The sequence below is a fragment of the Bos javanicus genome, chromosome 8 (genome assembly GCF_032452875.1).
Source record: "Bos javanicus breed banteng chromosome 8, ARS-OSU_banteng_1.0, whole genome shotgun sequence".
NCBI lineage: Eukaryota > Metazoa > Chordata > Mammalia > Artiodactyla > Bovidae > Bos > Bos javanicus.
In genome coordinates this window covers 40,621,127-40,642,921 of record NC_083875.1, presented here as the reverse complement: position 1 = coordinate 40,642,921, position 21,795 = coordinate 40,621,127, and the positions used below count along the sequence as shown (strand labels likewise).

General features: G+C 40.9%; 1 long non-coding RNA gene across 1 annotated transcript; it reads right to left on the bottom strand.

The window, feature by feature from the left end:
- Positions 1–4,987: 4,987 nt before the first annotated feature.
- LOC133252637 (uncharacterized) lies at positions 4,988–21,010 on the bottom strand. Its single transcript, XR_009738009.1, has 3 exons — positions 19,845–21,010; positions 15,653–15,783; positions 4,988–5,934 (listed from the first exon to the last, which is right to left on the bottom strand). It is a non-coding gene; the product is annotated as an uncharacterized LOC133252637 (long non-coding RNA).
- Between the last annotated feature and the right edge of the window lie 785 nt (positions 21,011–21,795).

The following is a 21,795-nucleotide window of genomic DNA, read 5'->3' as shown; positions in this document are numbered from 1 at the left end:
AGTCACACTGCCCAAATGAGAAGGTTAAAATGAGGATGTTAAAAGGATTTGCTCTATCTGTAAAACTTTCTGAAGTAATTATTAGAAAGAACTATATATGAATTTTGAAAAGGCTAAAATACAAATACAAAATGGTATAAAATCACACTGGCAAAAGATGCTGACTTAGGCCTTGAAGAAAGAATGGCTTTCATGGATACGATATGAGTAGGATTTCAAATGGTGGAGATGAGAAGAAGGCATTGCATGTAGGAGAAATATGAGTCAGGACAAGAGATAGAAACATTCTGGACTTCTTCAGGGGACAGGCTGCTACCCTGCGTGACAGAAAGGTAGAGAATGGAGCACAGTCAACTCCAGACAAAGCTAGAAAGGGATATGGAGACCCAATTGATGAAGTCCAGGAGTATTACTTTCTGACTTCACATATGGGAGTCTTTTGGTCACTTTCTCTCCCAAAAGTTCAATTTTCCTGATTACATCAGAGAAAAAGATTTTATTTGATGCTCAGCTGAACAGCTGCTAAGGTCTTTTGAACAGGAAAGTGGGGTGAGAGCCATCTATATGACCAGAAGTCATCAAGAGTAGTTGGTGGAAATTTTAGAGCAGTGGTTCTGAACCCTCAGTGCAGTCACATGGGGAATTTTTAAAATGTCTGAAATAAGGCCCAGGAACCTGTGGTTATTTTTTTTTTTTAATCACTCCTACGTGATTCTAATGCGCAATGGTTTTTCCAGTATGGAAAATATAAGAGACTTGAGAAATCATCAAATAGAAGGCCACTGATCCCACATGGAGAGGAAGAAGCAATTTGGGAGTCACAGATCCACAAGTCCACTGCCACAGCTGCAGACAGACCAGGAATTTTATGGGGCTCAGGAAGTTCATTTTCTCCCATTGCCTAATCCATATTCCACTATCTTGACTATCTTATCTGAGAAAGTATATACCTCACAAACTCAGAGGAAAGATAATTTGATGATTATATGCTGGACAAGCATCTCTAGCCCCAAACCATTACTCATAGGGCATTGTGATTCAAGGAGGGTATAATTTGTCACTGCCTGGTATCATGTTGAGCAAGTCAACTGATCTGAAGCTTAGGGTACAATGGGTGCGGAGCATGGAGAACATTTACTACTTGATCTGTGTGATAACATAGAAAGATAGACTCCACTGTGCAGTTTCAATAAAGTGGATCCATGCACAACATCTGAGCGACTGAACTGAACTGATGCACAGCATCTAGTTTTTATAGCCACCTTTCACTGCTGTTTATTTCCCAAGCTATTTCTTTTTCCCCTATTAAGAAATAGATCCTTCATTTTTATAACACTTTCATGAATATTCATTTGTCCTTAACTGTCTTAGAAAGCATTCCAAAATTTTTGAGAAGTGTCTGCTACCAAGAGATGTATGTTGGCATGTATGTGATGCTGATATATTAGGATTTGGTTTTGAAGCACTGAATAAAGAATTAGATTTCATCTCCACTAGCCCTGAGTTTTCATTAAGTCCTATCAGTGAGACCAGTAATTCAAACTGCTCATCTTTCCAGCTGATGTAATCTCTGTCCGTTGATAGAGCCAGATTCCTAGTAAGCCTGATGGCCTCACGGGCCTTCTCTTCTCGTGAAGCAGGAAGAAGGGTCCTTCCAAGATGACTTTCCAAGGGCAGGTGGTGGTAATGGGGCTAATGCCAACTCAGAGATGCTGTCATAATAATAGGGCTGTAGCCTCAAAAGCTCTGAACTTTTCTAAAAGGGACCCCAAGGCAGCCCAAAGGGGGAGGTGATTGGTCTAACAGAAGTCTCAAAGCACTGATCCATCATACCTGATAATTCACAGTGTAATGGTTATCTCAGTCTAAGAAGCATTTTATGACTCAAGTGTGAATTTTGTGTCAGCTATGGGTGAGGCACTCAGTGGGTTTCAGTAATATACAATGGACCTTACCCAGGTCCATTGAATATGACTGTTACTGGAACAGGTGAGGAAAGGGGTCCCCTCATTTATTAAGGACTAGCTTTGTAAGGGTAGTGTCCTGCCTGCAGCAGCAATTTCATTTATTAATTCATCGAGCAAGCACTTAGAACAGTGTCAAGACACAAAGAAGAATGCTCTTCCCTCCTTCTTTCTTTTTTTGCATCTCTCTTTCCTTCCTTCTTCTTTTCTTCCTTCCACAAATATGTAAGGAGTACCTATTACTGTGCCTTATGGACTAGGGTTAAAATGGTGAACCAAATTTAATTGATATTTTTTTAGTGCAGAAATTCTTAATCTGGGCTCCATGGATTCCCCTAGAATCTGTGGACAGACTTCAGGGAGTTGGTGAGCTTGAATGATAGACATTGCATCTTTATTTTCACTAATCTCTAACTGCAATTTATCATTTGATTTAATCATGTGCATAGGCAACAAAACACAGCAGTATTAAAAATACCTATGCCCAGATCACCAACAGCAATCATAGGCATTTTTATCTCACCTTACAGTTTTTTCAGACATCTCAAAAAAATTAGTGATTATTCTCATCACTACTTAAAAATTATGGTAGGTTTTGTTATTTAATGTGTTAATGAAGAACCATATTTAACTATATCTCAAATTTATATTTTAATATTTTGATGATCTTAATTCAATATTTGGTTTCCTTTGTAATCCTACGTATTTTACTTTATGCATTTTAAAACAGGATTCTGAGTAGGGTCCATAGGCTTCACCAGGTAGCAAAATGAATCTTGGCTCAAAATGGTTATGTCCTTGCCCTAGTAAGAGAGATATGCCTTAAAGAAATAAACACACCAATACATAATTGAAAATAGTGCTAAGAGCTCGTTAAAAAGTTTAGGTGTGAGAGATGCCTTACAGTAGAAGGCATGGCCTCCCCAGTTTCTAATCTAGTAGGACCTACCTGGATTTTACTTCCATCTCTCCTACACCAGGTCCCACGTGAGTCCTTGAGATACAACATCTGTACCTGCCGGTCTAGTATAAGTCAGAGCCAACCACACATAAGGAAATACGGAACCAAGACAATTTCTGTTAGAGAGCAGAGGCCTGAAGAAAATGAACCAGGGTGATGAGGTAAAGAACAAAAGAGGTGCTCTGGGTCATCCAGGAAAACAGGGCGGGTCTCTGAGAAGGTAGCATTTGTGCTGAGACCTCGAGGAGGAGATCTAGGGGAGGAATTTTACAGACAGGACAAAGGACCTGAGACAAGAGCAAGTAAGCTCTCAGTTCCCTTGAAGTAATGGTAGTTGTTTCCCTGCCACACTCTGCTTTTGGGGGAAGAAACAAATCACAAGTTGCTGTATTCAGAGGTCCCACCTCATTCCTGAGAACTATGTTTCACCTGATATCACAGAGCCCATACCCCTGATTTGGAGAGGCCTGCAAGAGTGGAAAACAAACCTCTCCACTATAGGGATTGGGGAACAGTGACTATTTGCCTCTAAAATGCATCCCAGTTCCACTTTTCAAGGCCTCCTGGGTTCACATTTTTTCCCAGCTGGGTCCAGGGAAAGCTCCTCATTTGCCTCTATGCTTTGACCTTTAGAATAATCACTCTTTCCTAATTAAAAAAAAAGACATCAAAGCTCCTGTCTGTCAGCAGCCTCTATGACATCATTTGTAGATTATTAAAATCTACAAAAATCCTACCCAGTGGCTATGAAACAAGCTCATATAAAGGACTTATTTTAAAATAACACAATAATTTCAGCGATATCATAAAGTCATCGCATGTTCAGCCCAATACCCTAAAATAAATGTGAGCTGAATTATTGCACAAATGTCATCAAGGGCACATGTAACCATTATTATTGAAAAGCGGACCAATTGCTCCTGTCAGACTACCATTCCAGATATTGCTAATCCTTCAACTGCATAGCATCCCCTCTACTCTCTCACACTTACAATGTCACAAGAAAATAAGTGAAGATTTGACATCTCATAAAAGGTTGCGAACCTCCTTCGTATACAGTCCTATTAAGTTTCTACACTTAAGTCTGTGGTCAGAAGTGAGACTGAGACCAATGGTCAGATGATAGACTTAACCCACTGCAAAATCATGCATAATTATACTCCAACAAAAAAATAAAATAAAATGGGGTAGGACTAGAGGCATGTGACTCCATTTGGAGACTAGGAGGGAAAATGAATGACTGTTAAACCACAGCAGTAAAGGACTGCAGGAAAGAGATGCATACAACCAGCAGGCATTCAATTAAAAAAAAAAAAAATTAAATGCCAGAAAATCATGTCCATTGGGCTTATTTATCATGACAACTCCAAGACAAGTTTATTTCCTGGGCTTATAATCACCTCTAACTAGAAGTACCCACAGAAAATGAGCTTTGTACCAGCAATACACTCTACCTAGAACAGAGCTGGTATCTTGATTAATAACACTGATTAAAATCCAGCCTTGTGCAATGAAGGGTTGTCAGCAGCTTAGGAGTACACAGATTAGGAGTAAAAAATAAAACAGCTTAGGAGTAAAAAAAAAAAAAAAAGGAAGATTAAAAAAAATGCACCTGTAAAAAAACATGATGAAAAGAATATGTATATATATGCATACCTGAATCACTGTGCTGTACACCAGAAACTAACACAACATTGTAAACCAACTATACCTTGACTAAAATTTTTATTAAATACAAAAAAGTAAATCAACTATACTTCAGTTAAATTTTTATTAAATGCAAAAAATCATGCATAATTTAAAAATAAATTGCATCTTAAATAAAGACGATAAATGTTAGAAATATTTCCCAAAATCAAGAGTTGAGGTAAAAGGGCTTTTAGCAGAAAGTTCAATTAGAAGAATATCCCCCAATCCTTAAATTTCCAGTGAATCATCAGTGTAAAAGTTTTTCCTTCTAAAGCAATATTTTAAAAGAAACCTGGGGTAGCAGAAAGAGCCTTGAACTTGAAATCAGTTGATGTAACTTCCAGAGCTAGCTCTGCACCTGGTTCTCTGTGTGAACTTGAGTAGGTTTTACTCTGTACTATGTCATCTCTCTGGACCTCTGTTTCCTAATATGTAAAATTACTGGGTTAGAAGAGATTATTTCTGAGACCTTCTGCAGTTCCAAAACTCGGCCTCTCTAATTAAAATAGGTACATGTATCACTAGGCAATAGATTTCTAACAGGAACATGATCCTAGCAAGTATCTTTAGACTTCCAATATGGTCCACTAAGGGATGCATAAGCTCTGTGACAATCATATGGGATATTTAGGCAGCTGGTGGATTGTTCTCTTTTTTTAACTGGAAATCCACTGATGAATATATCTGGCATTATATTTGATCTTTTCCATGCCTCTCTGGGGTGATTTGTACCATTTCTGATGGGGCCTCTCCTGCGAATGGAGTTCTCCCCTTCCCAAGAGAAAAGGAAGAGAAAGAGAAGAGCGTCACTTCCCAGTATATTCCAGGCAGCCTCACCCTGTGAAGAGCTCCATTGTTCTCCACTACATTTTTTCAAAGGATTTCCAAATTAAAGGAATTTGAGGAGCACTCGGTATGTTTATGAAGATTTACAATGACTACCAACACATTAAAGAGTCAGAAATCCTGCCGTAAAAATTCCTGCCTAGCTTTAACTCAGAGTTTCCCAAACTCATTTGTCTGCAGCCCTCTTTTTCACATTACCTACTATCTCAAGGAACCAGTGTTACATGGAAACACTTTGGGAAGGTTGGAGTGCAGATCAGGGGCCCACTGAGAAAGACCTCAATCAGGAGACATTCCCACTGGGATACCCACCTGCAATGAGTTCAGTGGTACCCTCCAAAGCATGGGTCCAAATGTGAACTTCAAAATGTGACCTTCTTTGGAATAAGGACTTTCACAGGTAAATTAAGTTTAGGATCCTGAGATTAAATCACCCTGGCTTAGTGTGAGCCGTAAATCCAATAATGAACATTCCTGTAAGAGACAGAAAGGACACACAAAGAGACAGAGGCAAAAGCCACGTGAAGACAGAGGTAAAGATTGGAGCTGTGCTGCCACAGCCAAGGCAGCCTGGAGCCACCGTGAGCTGGAAGAGGCAAGCAGGGATCAGCTCCTAAAGTCCTGAGAGTGGGCATGGCCCTGTTGACACCTTAATTTCAGGATTCTGGCCCCCAGGATGGCTAGAGGATAAAGTTTTCTTGTTTTAACTCACCCAGTTGGTCGTAATTTGCTACCGCAGTCCTAAGAAAATACTGCTGCTGCTACTGCTAAGTCGCTTCAGTCGTGTCCGACTCTGTGCGACCCCATAGACGGCAGCCCACCAGGCTCCCCCGTCCCTGGGATTCTCCAGGCAAGAACACTGGAGTGGGTTGCCATTTCCTTCTCCAATGCATGAAAGTCAAAAGTGAAAGTGAAGTCGCTTAGTTGTGTCTGACTCCTAGCGACCCCATGGACTGCAGCCTACCAGGCTTCTCTGTCCATGTGATTCTCCAGGCAAGAACACTGGAATGGGTTGCCATTTCCTTCTCCAATGCATGAAAGTGAAAAGTGAAAGGGAAGTCGCTCAGTCGTGTCTGACTCTTCGCGACCCCATGGACACAGCCTTTATCTTCCTTTTTTAAATTTTTTAAAATAATTGTATTTATTTATTTTTGTGCTGGGTTCTCATTGTTTGTGAGCTTTTCTCTAGTTGAGGCGAGAGGGGGTACTCTCTAGTTGTGGTACACAGGCTCCCCATTGCTGTGGCTTCTCTCGTTGTGGAGCACAGGCTGTAGGGTTCACAGGCTTCAGCAGTTGTGGCATGTGGGCTCAGCAGCTGTGGTTCCGGAGCTCTAGAGCACAGGCTCAACAGTTGTGATGCATGGGCTCAGTTGCCCCAAGGCACATGGGATCTTCCCAGACCAGGGATCAAGCTCATGTCTCCTGCATTGGCAGGTGGATTCTGCACCACTGAGCCACCAGGGAAGCACTTCCTTTTTTTTAATTTATTTTTTAATTGGAGGAAAATTGCTTTACAATGTTGTGTTGGTTTTTGCCGTACAACACAAATAAGCCATAATTATACATATATGTATATTTACATATGTGCATATATGCAGGAGGCTCCTTCTTGAGCCTCCCTCCCTTCCCCGATCCCATGTCCCTAGGTCATCACAGAGTGCCTGGCTGGGCTCCCTGTATTATGCAGAAACTTCTCATCAGCTATCTATTTTACACACGGTAGAGTATATATCCCAGGGGTGGGGGAGCCTGGTGGGCTGCCGACTATGGGGTCGCACAGAGTCGGACACAACTGAAGTGACTTAGCAGCAGCAGCAGAGTATATATGTCAATGCTACTTTCCCCATTTGCCCTACTCTCTCCTTCCTCTACAGGGCCTACAAGTCCATTCTCTGTATCTGAGTCTCCATTCCTTCCCTGCAAATAGGTTAATCAATACCATTTTTCTACATGCTAAATATATATATATATATATATATGCATTAATATATGATACTTATTTTTCTCTTTCTGACTTACTTTACTTTGTATAACAGGCTATAACTTCCTTTGACATCACCCATTAGTTGAGTTATTTGACACAATACCTCTGATTATATGTAGTATATACTTTTATTAAGCCACATTTTTATAAATATGAGAGATTACTAGAGATTAATTGAAATCTCACAGCTACTAAGTACTGCCTGTGACATCTGGATCTAGTTTTATCTGATGTGAGAGTTGAGCCCTCAACCTAGTATGGTATCAGAGCAGGTTACTTACTAAACACCCTCATACCAGAAGCTTAAGATGACAGAAGCTTATTTCTTGTTCAAGTAACAGTCCAATGTGGATATAAGGTGAACAGTTTTCCTGGGGCGATTCTGGAGCCCAGGCTCCTTCCGCCTGTGGCTCTGCCATCTGCTACACCTCAGGGTTCCTTGCTTCCAGACGCAAATAGGAAAATAGGAGATGGAGAAAGCATGCTTGTTTTTTAATCACCTCCTCCCAGAAGGACTTCCCTGGTGGCTCAGGTGGTAAAGCATCTGCCTACAATGCAGGAGACCTGGGTTTGATCCCTGGGTCGGGAAGATCCCCTGGAGAAGGAAATAGCAACCCACTCTAGTACTCTCACCTGGAAAGTCCCATGGACGGAGGAGCGTGATAGGCTACAGTCCATGGGGTTGCAAAGAGTTGGACACGACTGAGTGACTTCACTTTCTTTTCTTCTTTCCCAGAAGGAATGTGTCTCAGAAGGAATGTGTCTCCTCTGTTCACATTCTATTAGAAAAAGCGGCTCATATGGGCCCACCTCCAGGCTAGAGGCTTAGAACTCTAGCCCCAGGCTGGGAAACTTCTTCCCAGGAATAGCTCTATACTTTGTGGTGAGGAGCTGATCATCTCTGCCATGACAGTACTGATACATAGATGAATGAGTGAGTGAGTGAACGAGTGAGTGAATGAAGAGATCTTGCTTCTCACACTTCTGCTGACAAAAATAAAAGATGTTGGTCTATTTAAAGGTGCCGTTCCTGGTAGGAGGAAAACTAACTAAATTACCTAAATAGAGGAGTCTCCAGGCTCACTAAGGTCTCTAGAGTTATCAAAATAGCATCAAAACATTCCCTCTTTTCTGAGGACACTGTGCAGAGATATTTAATTGCCCATGTATGTATATATGAACTAGGCCACCCAATGTTTCACTGGTCAGTTGGATGCCCATATTGAAGGCTACATTCCAACCATCTTCAACATTCATTTTGGCCCTTTTGTTCTGAACAACAGGATGTAGATAGAAGTGGTAAAGAATCACCTGCCAATACAGGATACACGGGAGATGTGGGTTAGATCCCTGAGTGGGGAAGTTCCCCTGGAAGAGGAAATGGTAACCCACTTCAGTATTCTTGCCTGGAAAATCCCATGGACAGAGGAGCCTGGTGGACTACAGTCCATGGGTCACAAAGAGTCGGACTGAGCACACGTGCCAAATATCAAGTATCCTTAAAAGAAGGGGGCTTCTTTCTTCCCTTCTTTCTCCTTCCTCCAGGCTGGAAGTTGAGGAGCCAGGAGCTTCCTAGGTTTGAGGAACAAGCTAGAGGGAACCCAGTTGTCTGCTGATCGTGGGAGCTGCCAAACCAGTCCCAGATTGTCCAACTCTAGATTTGGTTTACATGAGACATATCAGTTTCTATCATGTTTAAGTCACTGTTGTCTTCAGTTTTCTATCACCCGCAGACTGCCCTAATTATGACTAATACACATAGGACTCTTGTTTCTCTTTATCAAGGAGTATCATCATGCAAAACACACCGTTAATGACCAAACCAGCCTCCACCACAACTATTTCTGCAAACCGAAGGATTTGTCTGGATATTTTTTTATCACTGGCATTTCTGACTTCCCACCCTCAGTCACCTCAGCTGGCATCAGTTGATGTCAGGGCTTGCTAGGCAAGGTTACCAACAACTTGACAAATAGGAGGAAATTAAGGGTTTTCTCTTAGGCCTGGCCCACAAGTTGCCTCACTGTCAAGCCTGTCTTACCATTGAGTGACTCTGGTGGGTTGGGTTAAATGTTTAATGGTAGAAATCCTTGCAGACAACTGTCATCTGCCTGGAAGTTACAGCTTCCTATTACCCTTGTAAACCTTCAGGGACAGAAGCTCAAAAATGACCCAGTTCCTACTGATACTTTTACAGAGAAGTTTGCCTTACCTAATACCTCCCTGGTTAGGACTGCTAGCCAAAGTAACCTTCAATCCTGATGCAGAGGCTGACACAAGGCAGGCTTCTACTGCTGCATGGCAATATTTCTGTGGAAAGTTCTGCTCATCAGTGGGGAATTCAAATTCTCAATTTTGACTTATGCAGAATCTCAAAGTTTCAGGATACATCATAGGACACTGGTTCTAGTTCCTAACTCCAAGAAAGGCTCCACTGAGATCACTGTTGACTTTTTCTCCTTAGACCAGTGGTTTGCAATATTCATTTGACCATGAATGCTTAGAGGAAGTGATGCATCATATGGTCCACCTCCCTAGAAATACAGTATATATATTCATGCAACATAAAACTTTGTCCCTGATTTCCTGAGGTGCCAGGCCCCCTGAAGCCTATTCATGAATCCAGAGCCCCCAGGTTAAAAAATCTTAAAAAAAATTTTTTATTGGAATATAGTTGATTTACAATGTTGGGTTAGTTTCTGCTATACAACAAAAATGAATCAGTTATACATATAGATATATCCACTCTTTTTTAGATTCTATTCCCACATAAGTCATTACAGCTTATTTGAGTAGAGCTCCCTATGGTATACAGTCAATCCTTATTAGTTATCTATTTTATATATAGATATATGTATATGTCATGCCTTTGAACCTCGGAGCAGATTTAAAAACCTCTGGAGTTATCCAATTTTTTCTTTTCTCCACTTCTGCTCTTGAATGAAAGTAGACCAAAGTCAGTTTTAGAAGCTTCGGCTGCTCATGGACTTTACTGATATTCATGACCAACAATGAGAGGAGTGCTGCACACCCTTCCCTACTTCCTGCTCTGAAGTCCTTTATCTGAGATTTAGGGCCCATCTAACTCTCCTTTCCTGCTGTATCTCCCACAGACAGCCCATACTTGGACATCTGAAATGTTTGTTTGCTGTTTCCCACACATGCCAAGGTGCTGCCTTCTATCCTCTGTCTTTGCTCAGACAATTTCCTAACCCTATACACCTCTTGGTCCATCACTATCTGTCAAAATACCACTCATTCTTCAATACCATGGAAAAACAGACTTCTTTATAAAGCTTTTCTTGAGCCCTTCCTTTGTGTTCTTAGCCTAAGTTTCAACATCTGTTAAAGTATGAACATCTATCAGATTAGTTGGGCTGCCATACAGCAGAATATTTGAACTCTTGATGTTTGAAATCAGAATAACTGGGTTTCAATCCTGGCTCAGTCTCTCTCTTGCTATGTCACCTTGTATACATTTCTTAACCTATCTGTGCTTCAGTTCCCTCACTGACAAAATAAAGATAGTAACAGCCTGTTTCATGGTGTTAAATGAGCTAATCCATGAAAAATCCTTACTGCAATGCTTGGCACACTGAAAGCATTTGGTAAGGTGTAGTTATTTTTATTTTATTAATAGCATGCCTTTGTCTCCACCCCCTATCATTAAGCTATAAAGTAGCTGAGGGAAGAGCCTGGGTCTTAGTCATCACTTTATACCTCATAGAACCTAGAAAGAAAGACAAATAAGCAAACCTTTGCACATAGTAAATACCTAGTATATGATATTTGAATTTAAGTGAATCATCCATAAAAATGTAATCTAAGAATTCGAGATAGCACTGTTGTTATCTGCATTTTTATGAATAGATGAGAGTACATGGAACCATAAGATACATGCTATATTGAGACTAGAAACCATTCTTGGCCTTGAAAAAAATCCTGATTATATATCTCTGTCCTAATTCCAGGATTTATATTCCACCACGGAGGCTATGCCAAGAATTCCCATCTTCTCAATCAAAGTTGTTTCCCTTCTCATTCAATTATACAGACATTTATTCAGCAATTCCTGATGGCATACACTATGTAAGGGATCAGATATAGCCTTCTCAGGCTCCTGCAAACTAGCTGCCTTTCAGCACTGGATTTCGAGCTCAGGACCCAGGTCATGCATTCATTTTCATATTCTATGAACTTGAAGCCCAATGCTAGACAGCAACCAGTCTGCAGGATTTTCCTCTCTGGTGACAAGAGATGTATACTTATGGCAAATGGTAGAATAGCATGTCATGCTTCAATATAAAATAATTTTAATAATATGTATAGAAAATTACCTAGATCACATCTGACCACTCCACCTACTGAACTGACCCAAATAGGCCCCTGCCAAATAGAAATACTAAGGTAAGGTAACAAAAACATTTTCCACATAACCAAGTTTGATTAAAAAAAAAAAAAAAAAGGAATTTTCAGGTGCCAAAAATGGCATGAAATCAAGTTAGAGGAACAAATATGAGCTGATACCAGGAGGAGGCCACACGAATCTCAGATGGAGTTATGGACCCCGGGGGCAAGGGAACTAGATTTCCAACACCTACAGAGAAAAAAAAAAAAATGAGTTCAGGCCCAAAGGAGGCTAAGAATGGAGCTGAACTCCCTGCAAAAGTATATCATCTGCCTGGGGTTTTGACAGGGACAAAAATAATTACCTGTGAAAACTAAAACTCTGAGCCTACACCACACAGATTTAGGATCTTAATTTATAAAACATTCATGATGTGGAAGCTCTGGCTGGTAATTTAACATAGCCTAGGGTCATTCGAAGAAGGCAATGGCACCCCACTCCAGTACTCTTGCCTGGAAAATCCCGTGGATGGAGGAGCCTGGTGGGCTGCAGTCCATGGGGTTGCTAGGAGTCGGACACGACTGAGCGACTTCATTTTCTCTTTTCACTTTCATGCATTGGAGAAGGAAATGGCAACCCACTCCAGTGTTCTTGCCTGGAGAATCCCAGGGACGAGGGAGCCTGGTGTGCTGCCATCTCTGGGATCACACAGAATCGGACACGACTGAAGTGACTTAGCATAGCATAGGGTCATTCATCCCCCTAGGAATCCAGCTAAAGCCAAGGCAAGATATTTCTGTAGAGACACTTTCAAAGTCCAGCTCCTCGTGGTTGTTGCAAAGGCACTTTGAACTCAGAGTGGAATCCTCCCTGCTTTTGCCAGCACAGCCTACTCATGAATGGCACCACTTCCCATTAAGGCACATAGGTCTATGAGTTGTCCTTGATACCCTACAGTGACCATCACTAAGGCTTACTGATTTTTCCTTCTATATCTATCAGATCTGTCCATTTATCTTCATTTCCAATAACCCATCCTATTCCAAACCACTATCACCTGTTGCTAGCCTCCTAACTGGTTTACTGTGCACCCACTTTATCAGCTGGAATAATATGAACTTGTCATCTTATAGGACCAAAAGTATGGAAGTGGCAATTCCATAGATTCAACCTGATATTCTTCCCATTTGATTTCTACCCTACAAAAAGAGTTACCTTATCATAAGTCAATCTGATCATGTTGCACCTGCCCCCTGCTTAAACTGTCCAAGGCTTTCCCACTGCTCTTAAGGTTAAGCTCCTAGGACTTCTCTGGTGGTCTAGTGGTTAAGAATCTTTGCTTCCACTGGAGGAGACATGGGTTCAATCCCTAGCCAGCGAACTAAGATCCCACATGAATAAGTGTGGCCAAAAAAAGGAAAACAAAAACATGGAATGGAGGAATGAAGAGTGTGGATGCAGGGTTACCAAGGTAAAGACTGATACAATGGTTCTGCAGGAAAAGGTGAGTGCCTGAAACTAAGACTGTTTTTTCATGCATTACCTTAGCTAATCTTCAGAACATTCCATCTTTTTCTTCAGGCATTTTTATAAGCAAGGAGACTGGAGATATTAAGTGACTTGTTCACATAATGGTAGATCTAAAATGCTTAGCAAGGTTATCTGACTCCAAATCCAGCCGTCTTTCTATTTAAAACAACTGAGATAAGCAGGGGAGACAGCAAGAAACCCTGGAGTGGGAGCCAGGAAGTCCAGTGGTGACAGGAACTGGCCAGGTAATGTAAAGGCTGAGGCAGGTCATGACCAAGACAAGAGGCAGTGTTGGGGACCACATCTGGCTGAAAGGTGCATATAATTCTAGCTCTAAATTACTGTTGATATATTGAAATGCAGACCCAGTATTTTAAGCTGTCCTAATTTTAAGAGAAGTTCAAACCTTGACTTTTGTGTGCAATCATTCTGGTTATAAAACCTTATGCAGAGCAAAGAGAACATGTGTGCAGGATGAATGTAGGCTGTGGATACCAATTTGCAATCCCCAGTCTAGACGAATGGGAGAGTAGCAGGAAAGATGTACTATTTTCAGTATACACCTATGCTTGTATCTTATATGGAAAATATTTGGGGAGGGCCCTTATGAATAATCTTAGCAATAGTTATCCAACTTGAACTTTGATGGTTCCACAGAACTGAGAAGTTAGGATCAGTTAATCTGTAACTAGCTTTATTGTTCCAAGATCACTATGTTCTGTTAAAGCAAAGAAACAACAACCACAGGAGGATAAACATCTTCATTCTTTGATCCTGAGGCAGGCAATGGGCAAGAAACCCAAATGGCCACTGTTGGAGAATGTGTGGATTACTGACAAGGGTACTCTTGTTACAAAGAAAATACAGACCAGCGATAAACTGATAGTGGCTCTTAATTCAAACTCCCAGTAGGAATTGTAGTCACTTTTAATATGCCAGAGATCATAGGAAAGTTCATCTTTATCTCATTTTGGGTTCCTTTCCTTAGCATTTTTCACTGAAGGAATAATAAGATGTCACAAACTGCTCTTCCAAGAGATACTATGATCAAATAAATATTTGCTTTTTAGTTTCAGTTCCTCTCACTCTGGCATGTGGAAGACCTTTACAGGTTTTCTGTTTGACCTCACCCTACCCCAAACACCAGCTAAGTACAAGCTGCAGAAATTGTTTGGATCCTTTTTCCTATGGTGTTTTTTTCAAATGTCAATCTGTATTTTATGATTTCCCAAAACAGATATAATGTGACATTTAATTTCCAATCTATTTGAGAACAAACTGTGCTTTTTCTTACAGGATTGATTTATAATAAACAGCACTCATCTCCTATTAAGTAGAAATTGGTCTTAACAGACTATGAATATACTTAAATTTTCCATTTAAGTGGATTTTATAATATTGTTAATATAGCAATGTAAAATAAATGATAAGATATCTTTATCTTATTCCAATTGAACTGGCCTGTGAACCATTTGAGTACAATAATGGGGGAAATCAGTCCTGAATATTCATTGGAAGGACTGATGCCAAAGCAGAAATTCCAATACTTTGGCCACCTACTGCAAAAAACTGACTCATTTGAAAAGACCTTGATACTGGGAAAGATTGAAGGCAGGAGGAGAAGGGGACGACAGAGGATGAGATGGTTGGATGGCATTACCGACTCAATGGACTTGAGTTTGAGTAAGCTCTGGGAGTTGGTGATGGACAGGGCAGCCTGGCGTGCTACAGTCTATGGGGTTGCAAAGAGTCAGACATGACTGAACGACTGAACTGAATGGAGGAAACACATATCATCCCACCTGTTACTGGACATTATAAGAATTAGATGAGCTCATGGTAGCAAGAAGGTTTTAAAAATTCCCTGCATTGTCTTTGCAATGAGGCTTCTTCCTGTGCAGCCATTTTCCAGGTTTGTAGTTTGCCTCTGAAAGACACACTCAGGATGGGTGTGGAGAGCCAGCTTGCCTCTCCACATGGTCTGCAGGCAGCCTCACTGGAACCACTGGCCATATTCCCCTATGGTGCTTATTTACTCAATTAAATCACTAGCAACTCAGTTGCCATGGCTTTCATGAATGTTATTTTGTAAAGAATATTCCTAATTTGAGGTCCTAGAAATTTTCTTATATTCATTTGTAATTTTTAAAAGGCATCAGAAGTCAAACGGAGAAATCAACCACAGCCTACACATATTCCTGGATCACGGAAAGAAGAAACTGAGATAGATAGCTTTACTTATATCACTTTGTGTTAGTGAGGCTAGGCTAACTACTAGGTCAAATAACCCAGAAGTTTTGACACACAATTGGAATAAAAATGTTTCTTACTTCCATCACAGTTCAATGCAGGTTGGTGAGGCAGGGGAATGAAGAGTTCTGTTCCACATGTTAACCAGGGGCTTAGGATCCTTCCATCATGTGCTTTTACCATCTCTTAGTCCGTAGTTGGCGAAATTTTTCTGTAAAGAGCCATATAGAAAACATTTTAGGCTTCGTGGGCCATATGGTCTCTGTCACTGCAGCACAAAAGCAGCCAGAGGCAATATGTACATAAATAAGTATGGTTGTGTTCCAGTAGAACTTGATTTACAAAACCAGGCTGCTGCTGCTGCTGCTGCTAAGTCACTTCAGTCATGTCTGACTCTGTGCGACCCCATAGACGTCAGCCCACCAGGCTCCCCCGCCCCTGGGATTCTCCAGGCAAGAACACTGGAGTGGGGTGCCATTTCCTTCTCCAATGGATGAAAGTAAAAGTGAAGTCGCTCAGTCATGTCTGACTCTTAGTGACCCCATGGACTGCAGCATACCAGGCTCCTCTGCCCATGGGATTTTCCAGGCAAGAGTATTGCCTTCTCCAGGGGCTGTAATCCATTGACCCCTGCTCTAGAACCTTGTCCCTCTCTGCATTGAGACAATAGACAGAGTGAGCACCATGGAAGAGGCACATGTGAAATTAATGCCCATCCCCATGTAACTGTTCTGAGGATTATATTAAACAGTTTGTAAAGTGCTTGGTGTAAAGGTCAGTATGTAGGATTTGCTCCAAAATTGGCCCTGTCATTTTTTTTTTTTTAAGTATAGGAATAAAGTACTTTTGGTATTTACAAGAGGAAATGGTCATACTTAATTGAGAGAGATCAGAAAAGGTTAGAGTTGATTCTCAAAGGTGGGGTAGGCTTTTAACACGAAAGAGTCGGGAACGCTTGAGCAAATGCATAATGGTTGGAAGCACTGTTAAGTTAGTTAGCGCACAGTTTGGTTTGGCTGAAACACAGGGTTATTTGGAGGAATCAAGGGACATAAGTCTAGAAAAGTAAGAAGGCTTTGAACACCAGGTTTAAGGTTTAGACATATAGCAGCAACAGAGAGCCATTGTTAAGTTGTTGAGAAGTAAACACAAATTTTGTGTGCCAAAAATCTGTAAATTTGTTGTTTGAAACCCAGACTGTTTTCTAACACAGTGCAAGCAATTGGAGTTAAGAGTTCCAGGTTGGTCCACAAAAGCTTGTTTCTCAGGTGTTTATAACCTGTATTTGCAAGGAATAATTATTTTACTCAATCAACATACCCAGAAAATTATTCAGCTATAGAGCTATAAAAATGTTGCTTTGATTCTCATTGTCTTAACCTAAAATAAGCTTTCCCAGGAAAAGTCCCTCAGTTAACATGTACAGAGATTTATGGCCGACTACTAAAATTCCTGGAAGGGTATGCCATGATAAAATATAGATTCAATTTTTTTGCCAACTCATTTGGATGCTGAGAAGTAATTTGCATGGAGGTGGAACCATGAAGTCAGAAGCTTATTTAGCTGGGCCTTCATTTCCAGATCCCTAAAAAGAACTACTTACCCCTAATTGACACAAACCTGTTGGGCTTGTTTTTCAGAACCCATCTGTGTTGAAAGCACTGATTTCAGCTGCCGTCTGTGCAGGAATCCCTGCTTCCTGCTGCTGGAGAAATCTGTTCTGGCATTCAGGTTAAGTTCTACCTAAATAGCAACTGAAAGGAAGCCTCAAATTTGGGAGCACCCAACACCAGTGCCTCATTCTGACATTTCATGTTAACAGTCATTTATTCACTCACACACCACAAATACTTATGAGTATCTGCTGTGTGCCACATACTGCACTGATACCAGAGGTAGTAGAGACAGCCCATGAGAATCACACTGCAAACGAGTGTTTCACTACAGCATTACAATTTATCTTATGGGCGTACATAGGAAAAGAGGCATCTAAAATTGTCTATAGGATTGGGAAAAAGCTTTTCTGAAAAGATAGTATCTGAGCTGGGATGTAAAATAGAAGCTTTAGAGAGAATTAGAGGACAGCATCTCATGTAAAGAAATCAGCAAATAACAAAAGCATTTGATTACAGAGCACTGTGCATATTCAGTGAATATTTGCTAAGGGGCATGAATGGATGAATACATGGATGTGAAGAAATTCTTTGGAAACCCTGTATTATCTTCTACCCAGCGATGTCAGTGCCTTGAGGTTTAATTTCAACTCTACCTCTAGCTCTCAGAAGACAGCTTTCCTCATTCTGTTAAAAATTTTAAATCTTGACAATGAAAGATCTTCATCCTAATGCACATTTTAAGCACTGAACACAACCCCATACTCAGTGCTAGGATTTCCCATTCTAGAAGTTCTGAAGCTGCCTCTTATCTAGTGCTCCAGACCCCAATCCAGAATACAAACTCTTAAGGACAGTTCAGAAATACCCTGGGCTGATAATTGGGTTACTACCAATAAAGTCACTGAGTCAGCAGGCCACTTGGTTTGGTTGCTGGTCAAACTGTGGAGCCTGAAGTCTCCTTCCTTCTGAATCATGCATGTGATGGGATGTACAGGCTCCAAGAATTAGCTGGTAGCAGTTTTTTTCTCCCTTAAATTTCTTTTAGGAGACATGAGTCCTACTCCAGTACCTGGATTCAGGTAACAATCCTATGTCCAGTCCTCCAACTCTCCTGACACATTTTCAAGGCTCTGTTACCCAAAAGAGCCGTATTCCTAACTGTTACTGCCTGCTTCCAGACCCAAAGGCCAGCAGTCCTGTAACTCCAGCCCCACCCCCCACTTACAGTTTGTTCATTTCTGATATACTGAGACATTTAATCTTATGCTTGTAGTCCACTTATATTTTAAGGTGAACGATACGAAATTTCTAAAATTCAACAGCTTTTACCTATGAGAACTGCAATCACAGAAAGTCAACTTAATATTTTTTTGTGGATTTTATTTTTTTCATATTTTATCCATTGTGTCTGCATTTTGGAGCAGAGGGTATGTGTCCAAATATAATTTATTTTTCCAATTTGACCAGAAGTCTCCTCTCTTAAAATGAAATTCTCATTCATGATGAGTTAGAAGTTGACTATCAGAAAAATAAATAATGAAGATGCAGCATTCTTAAGGTCAAAAAGAAAGATCAAAGGAATGAAGTGTAACCCAATTAAGGAGACTAAAATGGAAGGGAATAATGGTGGAAGAGGAAATACCAGGGTTTAAAAGGGGGGCAAGATGGGATTAAAGAATCAAGGGGATGCTGTTAGAGAATACACTTGTGAAACATGTTTCTAGAGGCCAGTTCAAGAAAAGTGAGTGTGAGGTCCAGGAAAAGGAATGCTGCTGCTACTGCTAAGTCACTTCAGTCGTGTCCGACTCCGTGTGACCCAATAGACGGCGGCCCACCAGGCTCCCCCGTCCCTGGGATTCTCAGACAGGCAAGAACACTAGAGTGGGTTGCCATTTCCTTCTCCAATGCATGAAAGTGAAATTGAAAGTGAAGTCACTCAGTCATGTCTGACTCTTAGCGACCCCGTGGACTGCAGCCTACCAGGTTCCTCCATCCATGGGACTTTCCAGGCAAGAGTACTGGAGTGGGGTGCCATTGCCTTCTCTAGGAAAAGGAATAAGAGGCTTAAATGTTAAGTGACTGCAAAGAAAGCAGATTTGACCTAAACTCTGGGTTGCCCTAGGAATTCAGTCAGAAAGATCCTTTATTCCCTGCAAAAAGAAATAGTTTAGCTGGCCTAGGTTCAAAGAGGTAGGTTCAAAGAAACTCAAATTACGTCGATCCATCTCAGGTCGACATGCTCAATTTTGCTTTGTATATCCCTGTCTCTTGTTTGGCTGTAGAGAGGTTCTATCCACAGTAAAATCAAAGTGACTTGACTCCCTACAGCTAGATAAGGTACTGGTGATTCACCACAGAGCATCAGCCCTGGAAAGAATTCAGGGTTAAGACCATGGTGGAAGGAAGAGAAATCTCTTGATCTGGTGTTTAATTTCTGTAGAGAGAACCAGGAGAAAGTGACAGGAGCTGACTGTTTGAGATGTAACATGCAAAAAAAAAAAGCTCTTTTGCAAAATAATGTATACCACTTAAATGTTAATTCACAAGAGGATCATAATAACTACTCTGCTTCACACACACAAAAATAAAGACACCTAAGCAATGCCTGTTTCCCCAACAGAAGTGACACATAACCACATGCTAAGTTTCCACTCACCTTTCTGTCTGAGTTAGCATCATTATCTTAATTATCTTCCAGTTCACACATTTTCTTTCTTTTTTAAAAAACAAGTATTTATTTATTTTTGGCTGTGCTGGGTCTTTGTTACTGCGTGGGCTTTTCTCCAGTTGTGGCAAGCAAGGGCTCCTCTCCAGTGGTGGTGTGCAGGCTTCCCATTGCAGTAACTTCTGTTGCACAGCACCAGCTCTAGGGTGTGCGGGCTTCAGCATTTGCGGCACGTGGCCTCCAGAGCACGAGCTCAGTAGTTCTGGTGCATAGGCTTAGTTGCTCCACAGCATGTGGGATCTTCCTGCATTAGGGATCAAACCCACATTTCCTGCACCGGCCAGGCAGATTCTTTACCACTGAGCCACCAGGGAAGGCCGCACACATTTTCTTGAATGAACTGGAGAAATGAGCTTTTGTCTCTGGCCTCTCTTTCATATGTGAATCATTAAGCCTCCTGTAATTCAGCTGTGTATCAGTCTCTTTTTTCCAGCAACTTCAAATTCACCTGTATGAAGCAAAACATCTGGTTGCTGGACATGACCTCATAAGTCTGGTATTCTGATTACCCTGTCAGTTATCATGAACAAAGCGAGCTATTCCATCATTAGAAGTCTGGCTTCCTCTACTTTTATGTATTTTTTCCCTTGCCTCTCCTACCTCTCTATTTAGATGAACACATGAGAAAAGCCAAAGCTTCTGGTGTATATGGCACCAGTGACATTTGCATTCCCTGTAGACACACCCTCTCAGCCTCACTAGCCCAGGCTTTTTTGCATCCGAGGATTGAAAACTTGTTTTCAGATTTGATTACAAAATTGCTTCAAAGATGTTATGCTTGAATAAATTGTCTGAAGAGAACTGAGTGAAAACCTTCTTAATGGGCTCAGTTTTAGTTCCTTCTTCCCCAAGATGCCAAAACATCTTACAAGAAACATGAGGGTTAAATATATAATTTTTCTTTGTCATATGAAATCTGTCCCGTTGCCTGGAGTTGCACCTCAAACATTTGATCTCATATATGCTAATTGGTTGCATTTTGCTATTTTAATCATTATGCATCAACCATAGGGAATATTAGAAAGAAGGAAATCCAAGGACAGCAGTACACTATAGTGTTGTGTGAGAGAAAGGGCACAGGATTTATTTCTTAGTCTCTCTGGATCTCAGTCCATTCAATCAGGAATATAGTACTTATCTCACAGGAGTTGTACTTATCTTTGAAAACTGCAAAATGCTAGAACATTTTTATCACTATTTTAATTATAATATTAACAAAATCATACAATGATGAAGCAGGAAGGGACCCTGGAAATAAACTAGTTAGGATTTAAGAGATGAGGAAACTGAGGATCAGACAGTATACATCTAGCATGTTGAGGGCAACTCAGACTTTGAATATCTCAGGTACTCTCATTACTACAAGGATCATACAGATGAAAAGACAGAGATTGGCTGGCTGCCAGTTGAGGAATCAGTGGTTGTGGGGGTTGTTGGGAACTGGAAGTACATTTGCCCCATTACTGGTTTCTGCATATCATTTTTTACCATATCACCAGGTAGGTCCAGGATTGCCAGATCTAATCTTTTCTAGAAAACAAAAAATCTAAATTTTTTGATATGTGAAGCCTCCTACTAAATTTTAAATGATATTTCAGTTTTTAAAATAATGTTCTATAGGTCAAACAATATCTGAGGGTCAGAATTAGCCCATGGTTTACCAATCTCATCTATAGAGAAATGTCCAAATTCTTTCTCATGGTATCTAAGGCCTTGCTTCCTTCTTCAGCTCACTTCCTATCTGTCCTTGCCTGTGCTTAGACACCAGCTTAGCACTGAACAGGTCATAATTCCACAAATACACCTACTGATTCTCATGAACATGCCCACTGACCGTCCCTCAATTACTCTTGCTCCTTGCTTGTGCTGTACTTTATGCCTG